At 36.5% G+C, this 18,084-nt stretch overlaps 1 long non-coding RNA gene and 1 other non-coding gene across 2 annotated transcripts; both read right to left on the bottom strand.

The window, feature by feature from the left end:
- Positions 1-1,204: 1,204 nt before the first annotated feature.
- On the bottom strand, positions 1,205-18,013 carry LOC127566315 (uncharacterized). Its single transcript, XR_007955628.1, has 2 exons — positions 17,835-18,013; positions 1,205-1,323 (listed from the first exon to the last, which is right to left on the bottom strand). It is a non-coding gene; the product is annotated as an uncharacterized LOC127566315 (long non-coding RNA).
- LOC117577197 (5.8S ribosomal RNA) lies at positions 17,186-17,364 on the bottom strand. Its single transcript, XR_004573081.1, has one exon. It is a non-coding gene; the product is annotated as a 5.8S ribosomal RNA (ribosomal RNA).
- Positions 18,014-18,084: the final 71 nt, after the last annotated feature.

The raw sequence follows: 18,084 nt of genomic DNA, 5'->3' as shown, positions 1-18,084 counted from the left end.
CCGCTACTAAAGAAAAATCCTTGTTAGTTTCTTTTCCTCCCCTAATTAATATGCTTAAATTCAGGGGGTGTCCCATATGAGTTGAGGTTGTTAATTACACTTATAGAACAATTCTCGTGCCTATTTTGAATATACTATTTTTTTCTTGAAGGCCATAATATTCACAAAATTATTCTTTATATATACCATATTCGTTAATAAGAGGCAATTCTAGTTTATAAAAAATTAAATTTTATTGCTAGGACATCCCTCAAATTATTTGAAATGGAATAAAGAACATATAATCTTCAAAATTTCTCATGCAAACAGAGTTTTAGTATTTCATTTATTAATTCATATATGATATCTTAAGCGAGAACTTTTTAGAATTCACACTTCTATATTATCCAATAAATAACAATGTGCTTAAATTTCCGAAAAATTTTAAACAACTTATTTAGCATAGTCTTACAACCCTCAACCATATGTAGTCCAAGCAGCACTAAAAAATTAATTAAAGTACATACACAGCATGGACTGCGATAATGCGTTCAAAATGTCGAGTTCATGAATGCAAATGCAGTTCACACGATGACGCACATTTGCTGCGTTCTCATCGACCCATGAGCCGAGTATCCACCGTTGAGGATACAATTATTTTTTTTATTTCATACGTCAAGAATATTTTATGAAAGAAATTAAAAATACACCATTTTTACTGGCATATATCAATTCCTCAATAAAAATTTTTTTTTATACCTAAATAAAATGTTGCGAAATTGTCTTAGTTTTACATAAATGATAAATTAATAGATATATGACAAGTATATCTTTGCTAAATTTATTTATTATGATCAACATATGTAAAGCGTTAACCGCAAAACAGGCTACAACATTGTTTTCTTTTAGGTGTGCGAACCAATGTATGCGCAACTGGAATATGCACAATACATTTTGCAACGCATGTATATTATGGTCAATACACGCAGTTTCTTTATTTTATCCAAAACACATTAAAACACTCTTAATACAGTATATAATAATAATAATACAGACAAACGGTTTTTAGCTAATTAATATTATTATGTTGACATAATCGCTATCTCATATGATTGAATAAAATATAATATTTATTAGTTACATAATTTATAAATATTGCAAGTCCCTAAAGAGAAAAACAAATTAATTTATAACGGTTAGATGCCTTAAAACAATAATGATCCTTCGCAGGTTCACCTACGGAAACCTTGTTACGACTTTTACTTCCTCTAAATAATCAAGTTCGGTCAACTTTTGCGAAACAACCGCAACACACAAGGCGTCACAGTGATCACGTCCGGAGACCTCACTAAATAATTCAATCGTAGTAGCGACGGGCGGTGTGCACAAAGGCAGGGACGTAATCAATGCGAGTTAAGACTCACACTACTGGGAATTCCAAGTTCATGTGAACAGTTTCAGTTCACAATCCCAAGCATGAAATGGTTCAGCGGTTTACCCGGACCCTCTCGGTCTAGGAAATACACGTTGATACTTTCATTGTAGCGCGCGTGCAGCCCAGGACATCTAAGGCATCACAGACCTGTTATTGCTCAATCTCATATTGCTAGACGCAATTTGTCCATTTAAGAAGCTAGTGTCTTATAATGGGACAAACCAACAGGTACGGCTCCTTATATAAACACATTCAAACACAATAAACATTTACTGCCACCATGAATGAAGCTATATAAGCTTTCAACACCATAATCTGAAGATATCTTTTAATATATTTGAGTCTCGTTCGTTATCGAAATTAACCAGCAATCACTCCACGAACTAAGACGGCCTGCACCACCACCCATAGATTCGAGAAAGAAGCTATCATCTGTCTTTACACACTTATGTTCGGAACCTGGTAAGTTTTCCCGTGTTGAGTCAAATAAAGCCGCAGGCTCCACTCCTGGTGGTGCCCTTCCGTCAATTCCTTTAAGTTTCAGCTTGCAACCATACTTCCCCGGAGCCCAAAGCTTTGGTTTCCGGGAAGCGACTGAGAGAGCCATAAAGTTAGCTACACCCAGATGCTACTGGCATCGTTAATGGTTGAACTAGGGCGGTATCTGATCGCCTTCGAACCTCTAACTTTCGTTCTTGATAATGAAAACCCATTCTTGCAAATGCTTTCGCTTAAGTTAGTCTTACGACGGTCCAAGAATTCACCTCTCGCGTCGTAATACTAATGCCCCCAAACTGCTTCTATTAATCTTTACCTCTTGATCTGAAAACCAATGAAAGCAGAACAGAGGTCTTATTTCATTATCCCATGCACAGAATATTCAGCATTTGAAGCCTGCTTTAAGCACTCTAATTTGTTCAAAGTAATTGTACCGGCCCACAATAACACTCGATGAAGAGCACTAATGCAGGTTTAAATAGGAGGAACATATAAAAAAGTACAAGTACCTAATTATATATAAGAACTCCACCGGTAATACGCTTACATACATAAAGGTATAAGTACTAACTACAATTGTAAGTTGCTCTACCCGTATGAAGCACAAGTCAACTACGAACGTTTTACCGCAACAACTTTAATATACGCTATTGGAGCTGGAATTACCGCGGCTGCTGGCACCAGACACTTGCCTCCAATAGGTCCTTGTTAAAGGATTTAAAGTGTACTCATTCCAATTACAGGGCCTCGGATATGAGTCCTGTATTGTTATTTTTTCGTCACTACCTCCCGAGCTGGGAGTGGCGGTAATTTACGCGCCTGCTGCCTTCCTTAGATGTGTAGCCGTTTCTCAGGCTCCCTCTCCGGAATCGAACCCTGATCCCGTTTACCGTTGCAACCATGGTAGTCCTAGATACTACCATCAAAAGTTGATAGGGCAGACATTTGAAAGATCTGTCGTCGGTACGAGACCATACGATTGCATGTTATCTAGAGTTCAACCAGTGTAACGATCTTGCATCGCTTGGTTTTAGCCTAATAAAAGCACACGTTCCAGAAGGTCCGTGTTTTAATTGCATGTATTAGCTCTAGAATTACCACAGTTATCCAAGTAACTGTAACGATCTAAGGAACCATAACTGATATAATGAGCCTTTGCGGTTTCACTATTAATTCGTGTGTACTTAGACATGCATGGCTTAATCTTTGAGACAAGCATATAACTACTGGCAGGATCAACCAAATAATGTTTCATTCATTATGTAAATATATTTAAATATAATACATAAATCTTCAAATATGTAAATAATGACAACTCACAAATATTTTTGAATAACAAACGATAATATCAATAATTGTATATATATATATGTTATACTTGGACATGTACTATACGAATGTGGCCTTAATTAGATAGCATTCACGTTCGCTAGTTATAATTCACAATTGTTATATAAATATATATACTATATATAAAATATATATGCATATAATCGTTCAAAAATATCATTTTATTCAACTTACTAAATATATTATATCACACATGCATATTTATAATTTAAATTCATTAATTGAATAAAAAATTATTTTTTTTTGATGACAAATTGATAATTTTATCTAATTCTGCATTTACGTGTAGACAATATTATATTAGTAAAAACCTCCGTCCACAATAGTGTCCTAGAGATTTTCAATTATTCACAAAATATTAATTCTTTAGCTACGAAACACCGTCTCTTTTGAAAAAGACATTTAATACATATATGCTTATATAATAGGAATAATTATATAACCATATAATAGTATCAATTTTTATATCGGATGAGACTAATATTAATTAATAATAACATAATTTATTACTTAATATGCAAACTGAAATATATGCATCCAATACATATATACGTGATGAGCACACACTGCCACCATGTATAGGTTTTGTGACATCTCAGTGCTACAATGCTCTACATTTATTAGATGAAAACACCACCATCTAGACGTATCTATGTCTTGGTGGATGAGGTCAATTTGAGATATACAACACGAATAAACGCCGGCCCGCTCATGGCATTGAAGCATGGCTGTTTAAGCAGTATGCCCCTTCTATACAACTCCTCGCCAAATATACAGCATATGACTTATCAGCCGGCAAGACTCACTCCATCTATACAGAGGTCATATACCATTTGGCACCTGAAGAAATCTTGGCTCTTATCGACATGCCTGCTCGACATCACCACCCCTATATAGGTTTGTGACACGTTTTCTACAACTCATTTTACTAAGAGCTCATTTTACTAAGGTATACCAGTGCTAATGGAATCAATATTGCTTTATGTTGCACTAATTTAATAATGCCAACAGTAAAACTTGATATTTTAACTTTTTTAATCATATTGGCTGCTATATGATTGCTATTTGAAGCAAGCTTTATATATGACTCTATGGCTACTGCTTAAGCAAGAGACTCACTCCCCATTATATATGAACCTCGACATACAGAAGCTCTATATATTTCACTTGTATCGAAATTGTTTCTCTATGTACACTTTGTACACAGCGACATGCCTGCATTTAGCACATCATTGGTTGCCCACCGCCGATAGGCCTTTGTGACACGTACAGGTGATCTATTATACCAAGCTTCATTAAATACTAAGGTACACCTAGGTGTATCATTTTTCTCATTATTTAACTTTTAGATAATGCAACAGTAAAACTGTCATTCCATTGGGGATAATTTTTGCATATATGATTATTAATATATATTCGACAGGCGGTTGACTTATGGCGGCACACACTCCAATAAATAGTCATGATATATATTTCACTTGTAATTCGAAGCTTCTTCATATGAACATGCCTGCCTACACCTCACCACCTCTATATAGTTTTGGACACGTTTTCTACAATGCTCTTATTTTTATACTCAGGGTTCCCTAGATTGACGAAAAGTGCCTAATTACATCTTAACCACCCAAACACTTGCACTAATTTAATAATACAACAGTAAAACTCATTATTTTTAACTTTTTTAATCATATTGCCTTCTATATGATTATTTTCATATATTATTTATATATGTGACTTATGCCGACAAGACTCACTCATATACATATTCATATATATTTCGTTGTGAAATTTTTCTCATATGACATGCCTGCTCGACATCACCACCCCTATATAGGTTTTGTGACACGTTTTCTACAACCAGCTCATTTTACTAAGTATTACCACCTAATGTATCTTTATGTTGCACTAATTTAATAATGCAACAGTAAAACTTCATTATTTTTAACTTTTTTAATCATATTGCCTTCTATATGATTATTTTTCATATATTATTTATATATATGACTTATGCCGGCATGACACTCCATATAAATAGTCATATATATTTCACTTGTGAAATTTTCTCATATGACATGCCTGCCCGACTCACCACCCCTATATAGGTTTTGTGACACGTTTTCTACAATGCTCTTATTTTATTAAGTATACCATCTAACGTATCTTTTGTTGCACTAATTTAATAATACAACAGTAAAACTTCATTATTTTTTAACTTTTTTAATCATATTGCCTTCTATATGATTATTTCATATATTATTTATATATGACTTATGCCGGCAAGACACTCCATATAATTAGTCATATATATTTCACTTGTGAAATTTTTCTCATATGACATGCCTGCTCGACATCACCACCCCTATATATAGGTTTTGTGACACGTTTTTCTACAATGCTCTTATTTTACTAAGGTATATACCACCTAATGTATCTTTATGTTGCACTAATTTAATAATGCAACAGTAAAACTCATTATTTTAACTTTTTAATCAATATTGCCTTCTATATGATTATTTTCATATATTATTATTATATATGACTTATGCCGGCATGACACTCCATATAAATAGTCATATATATTTCACTTGTGAAATTTCTTCTATATGACATGCCTGCCCGACCTCACCACCCCTATATAGGTTTTGTGACACGTTTTCTACAACCTCTTATTTTATTTAGTATACCATCTAACGTATCTTTTGTTGCACTAATTTAATAATGCAACAGTAAAACTTCATTATTTTTTAACTTTTTTTAATCATATTGCCTTCTATATGATTATTTTCATATATTATTTATATATGACTTATGCCGGCATTACACTCACTCCATATACATAGTCATATATATTCACTTGTGAAATTTTTCTCATATGACATGCCTGCCCGACATCACCACCCCTATATAGGTTTTGTGACACGTTTTCTACAACCAGCTCATTTTACTAAGTATATACACCTAATGTATTTTATGTTGCACTAATTTAATAATACAACAGTAAAACTTCATTATTTTTAACTTTTTTAATCATATTGCCTTCTATATGATTATTTTCATATATTATTTATATATGACTTATGCCGGCATTACACTCCATATACATAGTCATATATATTTCACTTGTGAAATTTTTCTCATATGACATGCCTGCCCGACCTCACCACCCCTATATAGGTTTTGTGACACGTTTTCTACAACCGCGCTCATTTTACTAAGGTCTACACCTAATGTATCTTTATGTGGCACTTTATAATAATACAACAGCAAAACTTCATTATTTTTATCAATAATTGTATAATGCATACTAGTAACAATCGTAATTGTTTAACATGTTTAAAATTTTTTTGTCAAAGTTGAACTCATATCTCGGTAGAACCTTATATCATATGGCTGCAGTTCAATAAAAAATTCACACAAGTCCAAAAAATTTTTTTCTCAAGTTAAATTCAAAATCTTATCTCATTTTATTAAAAAACTGTATAAAATGATATATAAAAAGTTTTTTCTACAATTTCATATGTTGAAATTTTTTGTCAAAGTTGAACTCATATCTCGGTAGAACCTCATATCATATGGCTGTAGTTCAATAAAAAATTCACCAAAGTCCAAAAAATTTTTTTCTCAAGTTAAATTAAAAATCTTATCTCATTATATTAATAAACAGTATAAAATGCTATTATTAAAAAGTTTTTTTAGTCTTCAATTTTCATATGTTGAAATTTTTTGTCAAAGTTGAACTCATATTTCGGTAGAACCTCATATCATATGGCTGAAGTTCAATAAAAAATTTACCAAGACCAAAAAAATTAACCAAGTCCAAAAAATTTTTTTCTCAAGTTAAATTCAAAATCTTAATCTTCATTTTATAAAAAAACTATATAAATGATATATTAAAAAGTTTTTTCTTCAATTTTCATATGTTGAATTTTTTTGTCAAGTTGAACTCATATCTCGGTAGAACCTCATATCATATGGCTGCAGTTCAATAAAAAATTCACCAAGTCCAAAAAATTTTTTCTCAAGTTAAATTCAAAATCGTATCTCATTATATATTAATAAACTGTATAAAATGATATTTAAAAAGTTTTTTCTTCAATTTTCATATGTTGAAATTTTTTTCAAAGTTGAACTCATATCTCGGTAGAACCTCATATCATATGGCTGAAGTTCAATAAAAAATTCACCAAGTCCAAAAAATCTTTTTTCTCAAGTTAAATTCAAAATCTTATCTCATTATATTAATAAACTGTATAAAATGATAATTAAAAAGGTTTTTCTTCAATTTTCATATGTTGAAATTTTTTGTCAAAGTTGAACTCATCTCTCGGTAGAACCTCATATCATATGGCTGCAGTTCAATAAAAAATTCACCAAGTCAAAAAAATCTTTTTCTCAAGTTAAATTCAAAATCTTATCTCATTATATTAATAAACTGTATAAAATGATATTTAAAAAAGTTTTTTCTTCAATTTTCATATGTTGAAATTTTTTGTCATAGTTGAACTCATCTCTCGGTAGAACCTCATATCATATGGCTGCAATTCAATAAAATATGACCAAGTCCAAAAAAATTTTTTTCTCACCCTAAATTCAAATGTATCTCTCATTATTAATAAACTGTATAAAATGATATTTAAAAAGTTTTTTCTTCAATTTTCATATGTTGAAATTTTTTTTCAAAGTTGAACTCATCTCTCGGTAGAACCTCATATCATATGGCTGCAGTTCAATAAAAAATTCACCAAGTCCAAAAAATCTTTTTCTCAAGTTAAATTCAAAATCTTATCTCATTATATTAATAAACAGTATAAAAATGCTATTAAAAAATGTTTTTTATTCAATATTTTCATATGTTGAAATTTTTTTGTCAAAGCTGAACTCATATCTCATGTCTTAATTTGTGCCACTAATATGATGGCGTTCGTTCTTTTATTACCAAATACTAAATAAATAATTGTGTATGATAATAAATGCATATTTAAAATAATATAATGGCGCAAGTATTCTATTTGTTCATATAGATACACATACATAAATGTATATATATTTTTTTATATATCATATGCATATTTTAATTTTCGCCAAGTAATATGATGGCGTCCTTCTGGCTACCAATATATCATGTAATAAATAATGGCGTGTCGTACCAATATAATATATATTTAAAATACACAAGTATTTTGTACACACATAGATATACCATGCATATTTTTAATTTTCGCCACTAATATGATGGCGTTCCTTCTGGCTACCAAATAAATATATATAACCAACGCTTACTAAATAAATGCATATTTAAAATACGCAGTATTTTGTACACACATAGATATACTATGCATATTCTTAATTTTCGCCACTAATATAATGGCGTTCCTTTTGCTACCAAATAAATATATATAACCAACGCATAATAAATAAATGCATATATAAAATACGCAAGTATTTTGTACACATAGATATACTATGCATATTCTTAATTTTCGCCACTAATATAATGGCGTTCCTTTTGCTACCAAATAAATATATATAACCAACGCATACTAAATAAATGCATATATTAAAATACGCAAGTATTTTGTACACATAGATATACTATGCATATTCTTAATTTTCGCCACTAATATAATGGCGTTCCTTTTGCTACCAAATAATATATATAACCAACGCATAATAAATAAATGCATATATAAAAATACGCAAGTATTTTGTACACATAGATATACTATGCATATTCTTTAATTTTCGCCACTAATATAATGGCGTTCCTTTTGCTACCAAATAAATATATATAACCAACGCATAATAAATAAATGCATATATAAAATACCACAAGTATTTTGTACACATACATATAGATATATTATTATTAATTTTCGCCACTAATATATATGGCGTTCCTTTTGCTACCAAATAAATATATATAACTAACGCATACTAAATAAATGCATATTTATAATACACAAGTATTTGTACACATAGATACATATTTATTAATATTATATATATATAATGGCGTTCCTTATTATATAAATATAAACATATATATATATAACAATAATAAATAAAGTGCATACAATTTTGCATATTATTATATATATATATATATAATATAACATATATTGCTATATTTTATCGAATCGTCAAGCAAAGGATAAGCTTCAGTGGATCGCAGTATGGCAGCTGCTCAACCACTTACAACACCTTGCCTGTTATAAAAGTCGTTTACAATTGATTCAAGGCTTTGTCATTGTATTAAATAATGTTTTAATATATAACTAGCGCGGCACCAGGTGATCGAAGATCCTCCAATTTACTATGTTATATGTAACATTGGCATCACATCCATCGTCGTCTATTAAATGAATAATAAACTTTTAATGGTTTAGAAGCCATACAATGCAAATTGCCCCTTATTTATCATTGCAGTCCAGCACGGATACGACCTTAGAGGCGTTCAGGCATAATCCAACGGACGTAGCGTCATACCACTGTTCGCTCGAACAAGTATTGTGCCATTGGTCCGTACCTGCGGTTCCTCTCGTACTACGCAGGAATGCTGTCGCAACAAACGTTTTGTCATTAGTAGGGTAAAACTAACCTGTCTCACGACGGTCTAAACCCAGCTCACGTTCCCTTGCATGGGTGAACAATCCAACGCTTGGTGAATTTTGCTTCACAATGATAGGAAGAGCCGACATCGAAGGATCAAAAAGCGACGTCGCTATGAACGCTTGGCCGCCACAAGCCAGTTATCCCTATGGTAACTTTTCTGACACCTCTTGTTAAAAACTCTTTAAACCAAAAGGATCGATAGGCCGAGCTTTTGCTGTCCCTGTGTGTACTGAACACCGAGATCAAGTCAGCATTTGCCCTTTTGCTCTATGTGTGGTTTCTGTCCGCACTGAGCTGGCCTTGGGACACCTCCGTTATTATTTGAGAGATGTACCGCCCCAGTCAAACTCCCTACCTGGCAATGTCCTTGAATTGGATCATACCTGAGTAATTGAGTTATACCAAATTTTTATTTAAGAACACATAAATGCACTCTCTCATTAATGAATTTGTTTGCGATTATATAACAAACTCGTGATACTTTGATCAAGAAGCTTGCATCAAAACCCAATACCATAAGATATAATAATATATATCCGTATAATGGCTAGGAAATGATACACGTTCCATTTAATCAAGTAAGTAAGGAAACAATAAGAGTAGTGGTATTTCATTGTCGATACTAAACCGAAATTTAATATCTCCCACTTATTCTACACCTCTATGTCTCCTTACACTGCCAGATTAAGAGTCAAGCTCAAAAGGTCTCTTCCCCGCTAATTATTCCAAGCCCGTTCCCTGGCTGTTGGTTTCGCTAGATAGTAGATAGGGACAGTAGGAAATCCGTTAATCCATTCATGCGCGTCACTAATTTAATGATTGACGAGGCATTTGGCTATTTTTTTTTTGTAGGAAATGAATTTGCCCACACAACAATGCCATATATGAATGGCACGTCATATGACTGTTTTCCCTTTACTTTGTACACAATAGATGTTGGCCAGTGTAGTTGACTTTCAATGAGGAAAGTAAACCTCGGTGCTAACCCACTCCTTGGCGATATCCAGTATGGAACATGAACGTCTTAAAGCCGCAGACTCCGCCATCTACCACCCTGGTACTGATAATATTGCTATCACCAGCGTTAAGGACTCCAGTGCTCTCAGTCGTTTACCGACCGATAGCTCCAGATGCCCCTCCAGTTTAGCGTAGCAGAAACGATTTTAATGTCCTCATGTGCCCGATAATCCCGAACCAGAGCCGTTCGTACGTCCTGTCTGTCGTAGATCTCAACCTTACTCTGATGAGCTTGGTCAAGATCAAGTCCGTCAGTCACAACCTGAGCGTCGATCACTATAGTGTGATCTGGTCGGAAACCCACCAGGTCCGGCTTATATATCCTGTTCTCTCCCTGCAGACTTGGTTCAGCAATGACAGAGTAGCCTCTCTTTCTCAAGTCCCCGCTTGAGATAATTAGCTACACTGTTGTGTCTAGCCACCCGCCTCCATGCGTACGATGACACTTCTGCAGAATGTGGTTTAGTGATTCGGAGCATCACATCCTGCACGACACTGCCTCTCCCAATTCGTGCCTTCCCTCGTGGTACGAGACCGCGTGGGTAGGGCATTTATCCGCAGTTTGATCCATTCAAATAAGCTTTTCCAGTTAACAAACGCGTGGTGCGACAACCACCCGTGTTGCGGGCATAACGCCCTGCTTCACGGAGACCGCTACCATCAACAGAGGAGTGCAAACCTATCCGCCAGTACGAATCGATCAAAGGCGTGTATCCCAGAGCCGCGTCTCCCGATGCCTTGCACCTATCTCGGGCCCTCCGAATTTCCGCGCACTAAGGAACGAACTGGCCGTCTCGGATTGCTCGAGGTGGGGCCATTTTATGTTGTTAGCCTCTGTATGCGCAGCATTGAGCTGTCCTTCGAACTGAGGGAACACCGAGACCCCCACTTGTGTGGGGCGGCATGGAAGAATGCTACTGACACATCCATAGGAAGATCTAACCATTTCCTTACGACCGACCGTACCATCTGTCACACTTTCTCTCAAAACGCCTATTGCCACACTACCAAGGGTTAGCTTGTGATATAGCTGTGGAATGAGGACAGTTCTGAGGCGAATAACTTCTGCTGTGGCTTCAGGGGGGACGCGATATGATATCCAATCTGGGACCAATGTCCTCAGTCGGATTGTAGCGGGCCCTCCCGTCGCAGTGAACTGAATGCCGAGATACCTCCACTCCTCCGAACGCTTCAAGCTTGGACACGTGCGCGAACCTACACAGAAGCTCCGTGATTCGATCACAGTACACTTCTGCTTCGGTTGCCCCTTGACACTAACAGTAAAACACTTATTAGCGTTTAGGGTCAGCCAACGGACGCCAAAAAGGAGACCGTGGTATCCAATAATGCCTGAAGGCCCTTCGGTGTAGAAGCAAACAACACCAGATCGTCTGCGAACGCTGCAGCGTTTGTTTGGCATTTCCGACACTGACACCAATCTCGTCCGGTAGAGACCTGAGCAACCGGTCGATGACCAAGTTGAACATATGTGGAGACAAAGTGTCACCCTGCTTCACACCTCTAAGAGGGACGAATTCCTCTGATCTCCAGCCTTTACCATTGAGACTAGTGCCACCTCCCAAGTACAAGCACGTACGTAGTCAACAAAACCCGTTGGTGCACCATACGCGGATAGGGTGTCAATACCGCTGCGTGAGACACAGAGTCAAACGCTTTGCTGACATCAAGTGTCGCGATATAACACGACGCATGACGTCTATGGTGGTCCCTCAGATTAAGTCAACTATTGTTCGCGTTATCGGCGCAACCGTCAGTAGGAAGAAACCCCCGCTGACGCGGATCCCAATCGACTGATGAGGCCAATCGAGATGCCAAGATGGCATTGAGTTGTCTAACTATGACAGAAGGCACCGATATCGACGGAAGTCTTCTGGTCGGATGCTCTTACCGTCTTCGGATGAAAACGGTTCGAGCCTTCGGAAGAGTGTGGTAGTTTGCCGCACCAGAGAATAAGGTTCATTATGCGAAGCATAAACACCACTGGGAATACTCCTGGCAGTTCTTGGAGATATTCCGTCCGGTCCGGGAGAAGAAGTCAATGGCACTTGATGCAATTGCAGGTCCCTAGACGTAATAGGTGACCATACCCCCTCAAAGCAAGTGTCCCATATGGGGCACGTGCTATTGCAAGAGGAAAGGCTCTGCTGTTGTCATGACTTCTCTCCAGTATGGTTCCATAATCTCTTGGTTTGGCATTACCGACTCGTCGGGTCCTGCAAGCAAGGATCCAATGCATCGACCTTTATGTTTGTCCCAGTTACGCTGAACCCTAGCGAACTGCTGCCTTCTATTTTGTCTCCTATTGCGAGGCTCAGGAAAGACTCTCGCCGAAACCGGACCTTCGTTTCGATTCGGAAAAATTTCCAGGAGATAGTTAGACAAACACTGGAGAGTTGCTTCTTTGCCCGAAGTCTGCGCTCCATCAATGATAGATTGCAGAACCTCGACTCTCCACGATCGATTACATCCACAGGGCGAAGCCCCGCAGTATCCGCATGAGGACGTCGTCCGAAATGTATCGATGGTGTGATTGGAAACCGACTCTGACATTGAAGAAGAAGACTCAAGCCCACTTATACTAGGCGGCGCGCGTAATGGTTTGTGGTTCACTAATTTCGGGGATAAGCCGCTTGCCCTCTTAGCTGCTCGATTTTTGCCTTATAATTATCCCTCTGTCGACACTTTTTAATAATAGCATCGACGCTGCGTTCTGGAAAATGCAACGCCAGCTTTTTATTAATGAACCTCTCGCCGCATTTGCTATGAGCTCAAGTTCCTTCCTCGCCATCATGGCCAATTCTTCCTCACACCACCTGGTTTTCACGTCAACACGCGTACGAAGCTCATCAAGCCTGTCTTGTGCTGACGCGACATGTGGACGCCTAAACCGGTCTTTGTTCCAAAAGATCGGCCGCATTCCACACATAGATGTCCAACAACTGGATTAGCATCTACTGTTCCTTCCCTGATGGGCTCCTACGGATGCCGTGGAGAATTCACTGAATAACTTTCAGCTATCCGAGGCATGTTATTTAAGTTTGCACCATCAGTTTTTCAGACCATCGGGGGTGGTAACCCAAATGGCCCCTTTCGCCGCTCATATTCGCTGCTGCCGAAACTACATCGGTCCAGCACCCGGAGGACACCACGAGGAGGCACAAGTTAAGTGGGCACATGTTGCCTATGAGTCGACTTGATCTGACTAACGAAGGACGGTAGTCCACTTGCCATTGCTGATAAATGAACCATTATTCCCCTTCTGCAGACCCATTGATCCTCCCGTCGTCATAGTTACTCCCGCCGTTGACCCGCGCTTACTTGAATTTCTTCACTTTGACATTCAGAGCACTGGGCAGAAATCACATTGTGTCAACACCCGCTAGGGCCATCACAATGCTTTGTTTTAATTAGACAGTCGGATTCCCCAAGTCCGTGCCAGTTCTGAATTGATTGTTAATTGATAATCGTTATAATTTAAAAGAACTAGCTGGTTGCCCAACTAGTATTCTTAAAAATTTTAGCAAGAAAGTTCCACAATTGGCTACGTAACTAAACTATCCGGGGAACAAGAAAACTACCATAAATGATAGAAACTCTATTTACCAGAACGAGCACATAAACCATGTTATTGTTTCCCAATCAAGCCCGACTATCTCAATCTTCAGAGCCAATCCTTATCCCGAAGTTACGGATCTAATTTGCCGACTTCCCTTACCTACATTATTCTATCGACTAGAGACTCTTCACCTTGGAGACCAGCTGCGGATATTGGTACGGCCTGTTGAGAAGTTTGCGTGTCCCCACCATAAATTTTCAAGGTCCGAGGAGAAAATATCGACACAACAGTATATGTCATGCTCTTCTAGCCCATCTACCATATCTCTCTGCGAAAAGACTTCCATGGTAGTACGGCTATAAAACAGAAAAGAAAACTCTTCCGATATCTCTCGACGGCTTCTTTATGGTCGTTCCTGTTGCCAGGATGAGCACGAGGCCCATATTTAATAACAAACGGATACTCAACAGGTTACGGAATTGGAACCGTATTCCCTTTCGTTCAAAATTATTCAAGTTTTTTAATTATGACAAAATATAAATTTTAGTTACTTTTTTTTACTTGAAAATTTTCGGCTTTCGCCTTGAACTTAGGACCGACTAACTCGTGATCAACCACTGTTCACACGAAACCCTTCTCCACTTCAGTCCTCCAAGGTCTCATTCGATTATTTGCTACTACCACCAAGATCTGTACCAATGACGGCTCCATGCAGGCTTACGCCAAACACTTCTAAGCACACCATTGTACCTTCCTACTCACTAAAGTTTCAAAATTTATATTACAAGTAATATAAATCATCTACTTTAGCGGTAATGTATAGGTATACAACTTAAGCGCCATCCATTTAAAGGGCTAGTTGCTTCGGCAGGTGAGTTGTTACACACTCCTTAGCGGATTTCGACTTCCATGATCACCGTCCTGCTGTTTTAAGCAACCAACGCCTTTCATGGTTTCTGAATGAGTTGTTAATTTGGGCACCGTAACATTACGTTTGGTTCATCCCACAGCGCCAGTTCTGCTTACCAAAAGTGGCCCACTGGGCACATTATATCATAACCTTAAACTTCATATCAAGAAAGTTAAGGTTCTTACCCATTTAAAGTTTGAGAATAGGTTAAGATCGTTTCGACCCTAAGGCCTCTAATCATTCGCTTTACCAGATAAGATTATTTTATACAACAGTTAAATGCACCAGCTATCCTGAGGGGAAACTTCGGAAGGAACCAGCTACTAGATGGTTCGATTGGTCTTTCGCCCCTATACTCAATTCTGACAATCGATTTGCACGTCAGAACTGTTTCGGTCTTCCATCAGGGTTTCCCCTGACTTCAACCTGATCAAGTATAGTTCACCATCTTTCGGGTCACAGCATATATGCTCAAGGTACGTTCCAGTTAGAGGCATAAATAATATAAATATTATTATATACATAACTATATAGAACGCCCCGGATTGCGTTAATCAACTATAAATAGTTAAAAAAACTAATCCCAATAATAGTCAAGTTAATTACGCTATTAGGTTTATATCCCAATAACTTGCACATATGTTAGACTCCTTGGTCCGTGTTTCAAGACGGGTCCCGAAGGTATCCTGAATCTTTCGCATTGTTAATCATACAAGTGCTTATAATAAACATAAAAATCAATGATAATCATGCCATTATATAATTCCGAAAAATTAACGCACTGTACTCATATAATCTATCAGCACTTTTATCAAATTTTTGAAATTTATTTTATGTTAAAATGCAAGCACTCTAATTTAAATAAACTCTTATCAAAATTGTTTGATAAATTCCATACATGCTAATAGATTACAATGTCCTTATATGGAAAAAATGCACACTATCGTTATAATATTGATTAAATATTACAATTCTAATGATGAATTTTCCATAACGGATATTCAGGTTCATCGGGCTTAACCTCTAAGCAGTTTCACGTACTATTTAACTCTCTATTCAGAGTTCTTTTCAACTTTCCCTCACGGTACTTGTTTACTATCGGTCTCATGGTTATATTTAGTTTTAGATGGAGTTTACCACCCACTTAGTGCTGCACTATCAAGCAACACGACTCTTTGGAAACATCATCTAATAATCATTAACGTTATACGGGCCTGGCACCCTCTATGGGTAAATGGCCTCATTTAAGAAGGACTTAAATCGTTAATTTCTCATACTAGAATATTGACGTTCCATACACTGCATCTCACATTTGCCATATAGACAAAGTGACTTAGTGCTGAACTGATTTCTTTTCGCTCGCCGCTACTAAGAAAATCCTTGTTAGTTTCTTTTCCTCCCCTAATTAATATGCTTAAATTCAGGGGGTAGTCCCATATGAGTTGAGGTTGTTTAATTACACTTATAGACAATTCTCTGCCTATTTTGAAATATACTATTTTTTTCTTGAAGGTCCATAATATTCACAAAATATTCTTTATACCATATTCGTTAATAAGAGGCAATTCTAGTTTATAAAATATAATATATTTTATGCTAGACATTCCTCAATATTATTTGAAATGAATAAAGAACATATAATTCTTCAAATTTCTCATGCAACAGAGTTTTAGTATTTTCATTTATTAATTCATATTATGAATATCTTAAGCGAGAACTTTTTTAGATTCACACTTATATTATCCAATAATATACAATGTGCTTAAAATTCCGAAAAATTTTAAACAACTTATTTAGCATAGTCTTACAACCCTCAACCATATGTAGTCCAAGCAGCACTAAAAAATTAATTAAAGTACATAACAGCATGGACTGCGATATGCGTTCAAAATGTCGATGTTCATGTGTCCTGCAGTTCACACGATGACGCACAGTTTGCTGCGTTCTTCATCGACCCATGAGCCGAGTGATCCACCGCTTAGAGTGATACAATTTTTTTTTTCATTTCAATTACGTCAAGAATATTTTTATTGAAAGAAATTAAAAAATACACCATTTTACTGGCATATATCAATTCCTTCAATAAAATTTTTTTTTTATACCTAAATAAATGTTGCGAAATGTCTTAGTTTTACATAATCGATAATAATAAGATATATGACAAGTATATTTTAGCTAAATTTATTTATTATGATCAACATATGTAAAGCGTTAACCTGCAAACAGGTACAACATTGTTTTTCTTTAGGTGTGCGAACCAATGTATGCGCACTGAATATGCACAATACATTTTGCATAACGGTTAGATGCATTAAAACAATAATGATCCCTTCCGCAGGTGTCACCTACGGAAACCTTTGTTACGACTTTTACTTCCTCTAAATAATCAAGTTCGGTCAACTTTTTGCGAAACAACCGCAACACACAAGGCGTCACAGTGATCACGTCCGGAAGACCTCACTAAATAATTCAATCGGTAGTAGCGACGGGCGGTGTGCACAAAGGGCAGGGACGTAATCAATGCGAGTTAATGACTCACACTTACTGGGAATTCCAAGTTCATGTGAACAGTTTCAGTTTCACAATCCCAAGCATGAAAGTGGTTCAGCGGGTTTACCCGGACCTCTCGGTCTAGGAAATAACAACGTTGATACTTCATTGTAGCGCGCGTGCAGCCCAGGACATCTAAGGCATCACAGACCTGTT

The sequence above is a fragment of the Drosophila albomicans genome, unplaced genomic scaffold (genome assembly GCF_009650485.2).
Source record: "Drosophila albomicans strain 15112-1751.03 unplaced genomic scaffold, ASM965048v2 utg000356l_pilon, whole genome shotgun sequence".
Classification (NCBI taxonomy): domain Eukaryota; kingdom Metazoa; phylum Arthropoda; class Insecta; order Diptera; family Drosophilidae; genus Drosophila; species Drosophila albomicans.
The sequence above is the reverse complement of the archived record's forward strand: the minus strand, read 5'-3'. Positions and strand labels throughout refer to the sequence as shown.